A 9,150-nucleotide genomic window follows, 5' to 3' on the forward strand; every position below is an offset into this window, starting at 1 on the left:
GTGTAACAAATCCATTCTTTGAAAGAATGACAGACAGGAACATATTTATCAAAGAAATGAAAAACTTTGAAAAAGTGTAATGCACAGAGGCTTTGCTGAAGCCTACTTTTGAAGACCAGCAGAGCAGATATCAATAACTTACTAAAAAATACATTGGCTTGCCAAGCACTCTATACAGATGCAACCGAAATTATACTAAAGTGACACCCACACTTGGTTACAAAAGCAATATATATTGCCTGAATATGATCATGTATGTATAAATACCCATTGACTGATATCAATAAAAATTCCAGGAATAAAGTCCAACTTTCCAAAATATAGTTAATTGTTGCTTTGATTTTCTCAATATACACCATTTTATTCAGTGTATTGTGCAAAATATATGGAAACATATTGCATAGTCTACTACATTGGGTAAAAAAACATTATCAAATCCCACCAACAATATTGGCATTAGAGATATTGAGTTGGTATAACCACCATTGTATTGCAAATATGAAAACTTGCAATATATTTTATTTGTGAAAACATATAGTTATTAATATTATATCAATACTGTTTTTATTTTTAGGAGTTTATTCAGATTTTTTATGTTCTTAGTACAACTTGACGCTATTCAGGATATCACATACAAAGATCAGTGCACTTTATCTCTATCAGGATATACTCCTTCCAGTGGTAAATTGTCAATCTATAGCTGGGGAATATTTCCTTCACTTTAGAGTTCTCACCTTAGAGTTCTCCAGTCAAAATAGATGTAAAAATTACACTGGCAGTTCTACTGAGCAGCAAACATGAGGCTTCTCTTCAGACCAAATTCATGTTTGATGCTATGCACCTGTACTGAAATTAGTACAGGCAGATGCGACAAAATCTGTAACTGCAAATCCATCTCTATATAGTTTATATAATTATATAGTGTATATGTTTGTGGTATAGCCTACAAATCCATGCTCAAACTCATGCTTCATGAACCACAACAGAATAGTCCTCTAGTGTAAATGTTCAGAGAAATCAACAAAAACACTTTATCCATCCTAGGTTGGACTATATCTAAAATTATATTGATGGAACAGTTGAAATATATTCTATCCTGACCCAACAGACTAGTGGCAGTAGCCATATTTCTTTTCAAGTTACTAGAATGCCGAGAGCAGAACTTTAATGGCAAAATCTTCATACAAATGAAAATTTAATCTATAGTTCATTGTATTTGCATGATAGTGAGCAAGATGTTTAGCAACTATGAAAACAACAATTATAGACAGCCTTATCAGAAACAACTACAGCAGTTGATGAGCAATATTTTGAAACCTATCTCTAAATCTAGCCAGGATCCTGCATCTGGTACTGCTAATATAATTTAAAAATTTCTTAAAAAATCATATTGCTATACATCTTGAAAACAAAAAAGTGTGGATATCCATCAGTTAATCCTGAGTAAGATTCCTGAATGTTTAGAATTAAATCAAGCTCAGCTTCCCATACACATGGAGAGGGCCAACTGAAACCAGACTCTAAGAATAAATTGGAGACTGTAAAATTTCAGAACTTTCAGGAGAAAATACAAATTCTCAGAGCCTATAAAAACAGGGTCTACTTGAAATTATAAACTGCTGATGTTTCAAACTTATTTGTTTTCATTATCTCAGATAAGAATGTTCTCCTAAATGTTCTGATCTAATTAAGAAAGAGATCTTTTTTGAAAAGTTTTTGAAGATTATAGGGAGGATAGTTTATGCGTCTGTGAATTAATTTATGTTCCATGGAGGGTCAGAGTATAGCCAAAAAGCTATTTTATTCCTTAGGAAAAAATGGGAGTTATAGAAATTAATATGTTCTTGTATACATTTTTTTTTCTTGTTTACTTTTCTTGTGTTTTTTGTTCCTCTCAACTGGTAGATGTAACAGTTCCTTGTTGTTCATGGGGATGAACTATGGTTGTATCTTGTATAAAATATTATATACTAGCTGAAGTACCCGGTGTTGCCTGGGTTTAAATCTTCAAGTTATTAAGTTATCAATGAATAGGATGCAACTGTCACTATTTTAAAAATAATTAGCAGCTACAATGTCATCCAAATCCATCCAGTGGAAGGCCAGGAACAGGCTTCCTGTGTCAAATTAATGCCCAGTGTATACCAATGGGAGGTCTGACCAGGACCCCAACCACTCCATTAGACATCCCAGACCGATTGCCACCCAACTGTGAAGTGTTCATCCAAATCCATCCTGTGGAAGGCCCAGAACAGTCTCTCCGGATCAAAGTTCTGCCCAGCATACACCAACAGGAGATCCGACCGGGACCCCAACCACTCCATTAGGCACCCCCGATCAATTGCCCCCCCCCCCTGTGAAGTTTTTATCCAAATCCATCCAGAGGAAGACCCAGAACAGGCTCCTTTGGTCAAAGTTCTACCTAACGTAAAACAACAGGAAGTCCAACCGGGACCTCAACCCCCTAGTTTTTCTTCTGGGATCCAATGTTACCACTCTGTGAAGTTTTCATCCAAATCAATCCAGTGGAAGGCTAAGAACAGGCTCCCCAGGTCAAAGTTCTGCCCAAAGTACAGAAATGGGAGATCTGACCGGGACATTAACCCCCCTAAAACTTGGCCAGGATCCAACTGGACCGCCTTGCATTGGTTTCATCTCAATCGGTGCAGGGGTGTCCGAATGCATAACCGGACAGACAAGTAAACAAACAGACCAATGAAGTTTCTATATAAGATTAGATACATTATGACATTAACAATGAAATTGATGATAAGGGAATATTTGCTAAATTAAATGTATGAAAATAATACTTATTACAATTGTGGTGTTAATGGCTATTCTGATAAGAATGATTTTTTCTCCTTACATAATTAATAAAATGTCCCTCATTCTGCAATAAAACTTTGGGTAGATAGGTAAGATATTTAAGCAATACATAGATCAATTGTTGACTCTCCTCTGAACAATATGGTACAGTCATTCAATGTGTTTGACATCAGGTAGTAAATATATCAAACGGAGAGTTTCTAGCTATCATTTTGCAGAATATACTACATAAATGATAACTAGAATCTGATTGGTTGCTATAGACAACGCCTCCACTTTTCAAATCCGCCTGAAATGCTCAGCTTCATACATTTACTACATGGTGTATATTACACCCCAATGCTAAGGATTTCTCTTTTTCTCTTATGAGTATATGTTAATTTTCTCTTTTGACTATATGTTTACTTCAGAAATGTTCTAAGTAAAAGAATTATGTTCAAAAACTGGACAAATTGCTTTATCAGTGCATGTTCCAGTGATACTGGATTTTAACACTTGTAATAATCAATCAAGGTAAAGTAAAGTACATGAAGATGATTTCTTTTATTGTGGGATGTCTTTAAGGGCTAAAATTAGAGGTGATATTGCTATGGACTGGAAAAACTTCAAGAATCGTTTAATAAAGATTTATAAAGCTAAAGCATAAAAGGAAAAATATTTATATCAAATTTTGTTATATCTTCTCAAATTATTAAAATAAATATTTAGGGGGGTATTCCATTGTCCGCGGGTTCGAGCGCGGAAAAACTATTACTGTTAATACGGTAATCTCTCGCTGGATTTCAGCTTGCAGCTCCCTGAGCTGCGAGCTGAAATCCAGCGAGTAAATTACCGTATTAACGTTTTTTCCATGCAGGATTACCGTTATTACGGTAATCCTGTGCGGAAAAAACGCGGGATTTTCGGCAATCCCGCGGACAATTGAATATGCCCCTTAGAGGTTAACATTTTATTTAAATTTTACATAATTCTAAAAGGAAAAAGAGGGCAGTGATTAGTTTAATTCTGATAAAATAGCTAATATTAAAATACTATTTTGAGGTACTTTATACACATATACCAGCTAAGAATTTATTTTGTAAACTGATATTACCAATAAGCTGTACTGGCGCCCAAAAAAATTTGATAATTAAATATGACATTTAAATTATTTAAATTCAGTTACTGTTGTTAAAAAAAAGATGTTTCCAATTTTTATGCATACATCGAAAAATGAACTTCCGTAAATTCATATACCAAACTATTTCCTCTCCCAATTCGCATCCAAGAAAATTGAGATTTTTTTTTACCTGGAAGGACATAGAAAGATTATATGGGATTGGGAATTAAGAGTTTGCACACCTGGATGTAATGTAATGTACATTTTTCCACAACTGATGTTTACTCTGTTTGGAAAATTCAATTTACTTGAAGTTTCAATATTATTTAAAGGTTTTGGAAAATTATAAGTACAACATGTTTTCAAAATCACCCTTTTTCCTCATGATAACTGAACTTAAGAAAGAAAAGGGAAAAATAGTATTATGCTTCAAACAACATTTATTTATAATTTAGTCCTATACTTTCACATATTTAGCCAAGAGATGGTCAAAAAAAGCAGGGTATGATATTACAAGTGCAGAACTCTTAGACAGTTGGAATTGTTTGGGTAATTTATTCCAGCAGCGGTGTAAAAGGACAATATTATGAAATCATGGTTTATTATGCATTTAATATTAGGTACAGGCATATGTTTAAGTCAGAAAATAAGAGTAACTGGAATGAGATTATTACCTTAATTTATGTAATCCCAAATTTTAAGATTGAAAAAAGACTTTCTTACTTGTATTATAGGTATTTTGACCTCATAGAGACCTCGGGTTATAAATAGAACTTTTGATGCAAAATACCCTAGTGACCTGAATTTGATATACTCCTCTGAGTATGACAATACTTTAGAATATATTTTTGATATTTTTGCTGCTGATAGGTTAAGAGCAAGAACTGTTCCCAATAAATAAAACATTCTTTTGGAGTTTTAGTGAATTAAATTCATATAACTTGCATAGGAACATGTACCTTATTTCATACCCAATGTATGTATTCATTGTGGTTTTATTATATGTTTGTCAGTTGAGACACCTCGTTCTTCTTAATCTTTCTTTTCTTTTTTTCTTTCTTCGCTCCTGCATATTCTTCTATTAATAATAAATGGCATAATTTCTTTAGATGTTTACTTAATCGCTTATCTTCCCTATGCTTATAGGGCTGTTCAATTATAAAATGAGGCCAGTCTTCTCCTTGTATTTACTGCTGCCAATCAGAGCTAGCATACTCACCATAATTTTGTCTCTATGTATGAACACTTTAACATTTTGTGAACTTGATATAATGGTACTATAATTTAGTCAATCTTATTATCATATTTAATAAAAAAAAAACTGTATCCCTACACCCCTTCACACACTAAGCACTATACGGCTTGTTGTTACATGAGTTGAGACCTATCACTGTATCTTAGTCCTGCAGCATCCTCACCTATATAGTTCACTAAGCAAAGATGCCTGGAAAAAATAAGATGATTCAAAGGGGCTTGCGCAAAAAGCCATCTGCTAATTAAAGGCTATCATGAAAACATACTCAGCAGAATCCAAAAGCTGTGTCTTTGGTCAACTGGCTAAATATGAAAAACATTATACATGTGTACAATGCTTAAAATAATCCTCCTAGTTCGATCATAACACTGTAGTGAACATGATGTCAATTCCTTAAAAATCCCTTGTAGCATGTTGCAGTTTAAAAACAACAGTAAGTTAAAACCAGGTAGTTTAGGTAATCAACAGTTCAGAACACATATGCAAGTCTTATAGATGAATCATATGGGAATGTCTTCAATATCATTCATATCAGTATTTAGACCATGGGTTTGTTTTACTTTTGTTGATCTATAAAAAAAAAAAAAGTTAAAGGGCAACATTATGCTGTTAACTACACAAGTTGTGATAGTTTACATATCTAAATTCAGGAAAATTTGTGATATTTTTAATTTCTAAATTCGGCAAAAAATTTTTTTTATTTAATTCAGCACACCTGGTGAGAAACGCATGAATGGTACAGGCTATTAAATGGATAACTGGCCAATTCTAGTGCTGACTTGCTCCATGTATTATTTAGATTTCATTCAGACTTTTTGTCAATATGATCCAATGTAAATCTCTGACCTTTTTGATTACACCATACTGTACTGTTGCAAAAATGGTTTGCAGTAGGGAATTGGTCACTCTGATAAATCCCTCCACTAAAGACCCAAAATGATAATGTATCACTTTATGGTGCATTGCATGGAAAGGTTTGTGAATACGGCCATTTTTCTCTGCACAATATGCAATATATGAATAGTGGTAACTAGAGGAAAGCAATCTTTCAAGCACTTGGTTAAATGTGATGATGTTTGTCACTGGTTAAATACTTTTTTTTGTTCTGTTGAGATGGGTATTTTTTCTTGATTTAAGCCCATGAATAAAAAGATAGCACATGTACAGGTAGAATTGAATTCCACACTCGCCTGGACAGTTTTAGACACCATTAGTCCCAGAGAAGAGACCACGAATTGTTGTTTATTTTATTACACAATACACAATACCTATGACTGCATATCATTATCATCATCATTTATTTATATAGCGCCAACATATTCCGTAGCGCTTTACAATTGGGGACAAACATAATAAACTAATAAACAAACTGGATAAAACAGACAAAGAGGTGAGAAGGCCCTGCTCGCAAGCTTACAATCTATGGAACAATGGGAGAATGACACATGAGGTTAAGTCTACATTTTGCATTTTGGCCCAGCCAGACTGCAACGGTAAAAATGACTCATAAGCTAGATGAACCCGTCACACAACAATGTTGGTCAGGGGGTAATTGTCTTGTGTGAAATTGTGTAACAGGCTAAAGGTAGCGAGGTTAAGAGGGTGGCTGAGGAATATTATAAGCTTGTCTGAAGAGGTAGGTTTTCAGAGAACGCTTGAAAGTTTGTAGACCAGAGGAGAGTCTTACTGTACGAGGGAGAGAATTCCATAGAGTGGGTGCAGCTCGAAAAAAGTCCTGTAACCGGGAATGGGAGGATGTAATGAGGGTGGATGAGAGACGCAGATCTTGTGTAGAACGGAGTTGCCGAGTTGGGAGATATTTTGAGACAAGAGAGGAGATGTATGTTGGTGCAGCTTTGTTGATGGCCTTGTAGGTTAGTAAAAGTATTTTATATTGGATTCGTTACAAAATAGGCAGCCAGTGTAGAGACATACAGAGTGATTCAACAGAGGAAGAATGATTTGCAAAGAAAATCAGTCTTGCCGCAGCGTGCAAAATAGATTGTAGAGGTTTGAGTCTGTTTTTGGGAAGACCAGTAAGGAGGGAATTGCAATAGTCAATGCGGGAGATGATGAGTGCATGAATTAAGGTTTTTGCAGTGTCTTGCATGAGATATGTGCGAATTCTGGAAATGTTCTTTAGATGTATGTAGCAGGATTTAGATATAGAGTCAATGTGGGGAACAAAGGAGAGGTGTGAGTCAAGGATTACACCTAGGCAGCGAGCTTGTGGGGTGGGATTTATGGTCATGTTATCAACAGAGATAGAAATGTCAGATATGCTCTTGTTGGTGGGTGGGAATATTATTAACTCTGTTTTGGAAAGATTAAGTTTGAGTTGGCGAGAGGACATCCAAGATGAAATGGCAGAAAGACAGTCAGTTACACGGGACAACACAGATGTCGAGAGATCATCATCATCATCATCATCATCATTTATTTATATAGCGCCAACATATTCCGTAGCGCTTTACAATTGGGGACAAACGTAATAAACTAATAAACAAACTGGGTAAAACAGACAACGAGGTGAGAAGGCCCTGCTCGCAAGCTTACAATCTATGGAACAATGGGAGATTGACACATGAGGTTAAGTATACATTTTGCATCTTGGCCCAGCCAGACTGCAAAGGTAAGGTGACTCATAAGCTAAATGATCCTGTCACACAACAATGTTGGTCCGGGGGTAGTTGTCTTGTGTGAAATTGTGTAACAGGCTAAAGGTAGTGAGGTTAAGATGGTGGTTGAGGAATATTATAAGCTTGTCTGAATAAGTAGGTTTTCAGAGAATGCTTGAAAGTTTGTAGAACAGAGGAGAGTCTTATTGTGCGAGGGAGAGAGTTCCATAGAGTGGGTGCAGCCCGAAAAAAGTCCTGTAACCGGGAATGGGAGGATGTAATGAGGGTGGATGAGAGACGCAGATCTTTTGCAGAACGGAGTTGCCGAGTTGGGAGATATTTTGAGACAAGAGAGGAGATGTATGTTGGTGCAGCTTTGTTGATGGCCTTGTAGGTTAGTAAAAGTATTTTATATTGGATTCGGTAGAAGACAGGCAGCCAGTGTAGATCAGGAGAGGATAGATAGATTTGGGTATCATCCGCTTAGAGATGATACTGAAAGCCAAAGGAACTTATTAGATTTCCAATAGAAGCGGTATAGATAGAGAACAGCAGAGGAGCTAGCACTGAGCCTTGTGGTACTCCAACTGACAGTGAAAGAGCGATTAGAAAGGTAGGATGAGAACCAGGATAGAACAGTGTCTTGAAGACCTAGAGATTGCAGTGTTTGTATGAGAAGTGAGTGGTCAACGGTGTCAAATGCAGCTGAGAGATCCAGGAGAATTAGGAGAGAGTAATGGCGTTCAGTTTTAGCAGGGATCAGATCATTGACAACCTTGGTCAACGCAGTCTCTGTGGAGTGTTGATAACGAAAGCCAGACTGAAGAGGATCCAACAGGTTGTTAGCGGAAAGGAAGCGTGTGAGGCGAGTGTAGGCAAGTCTCTCTAGAAGCTTGGAGGGGCACGGCTACTGAGAGATGGGACGGTAATTTGATAGAGAGTTTGGGTCGGTATCTTGTTTTTTTAGAATAGGAGTAATCACTGCATGCTTGTATAGTAATGGAAAGATGCCAGTAGAGAGCGAGAGATTACAGATTTGAGTTAGAGGTGAAATGAGCACAGAAGACAGGTATCTACCAATATGCGAGGGAATAGGATCAAGAGAACAGGAGGTAGAGTAGGAAGATAAGAAGAGCGTAGAAATTTCCTCTTGATTTGTGGGGTCAAATGAAGAGAGGGTGTCAGAGGGTAGTGGGAAGGAATTGAGCTGATTGCTTGTTGAGGAAGAGGATACCATTTCTAGTCTGATCTTGTCAATCTTGTCCTTGAAGTAGGAAGCAAGATCCTGAGCACTGATAGTAGATGGAGGGTTCGGCGTGGGAGGATTGAGAAGATATTTGAATGTATTGAAA

The sequence above is a fragment of the Mixophyes fleayi genome, chromosome 4 (genome assembly GCF_038048845.1).
Source record: "Mixophyes fleayi isolate aMixFle1 chromosome 4, aMixFle1.hap1, whole genome shotgun sequence".
NCBI lineage: Eukaryota > Metazoa > Chordata > Amphibia > Anura > Limnodynastidae > Mixophyes > Mixophyes fleayi.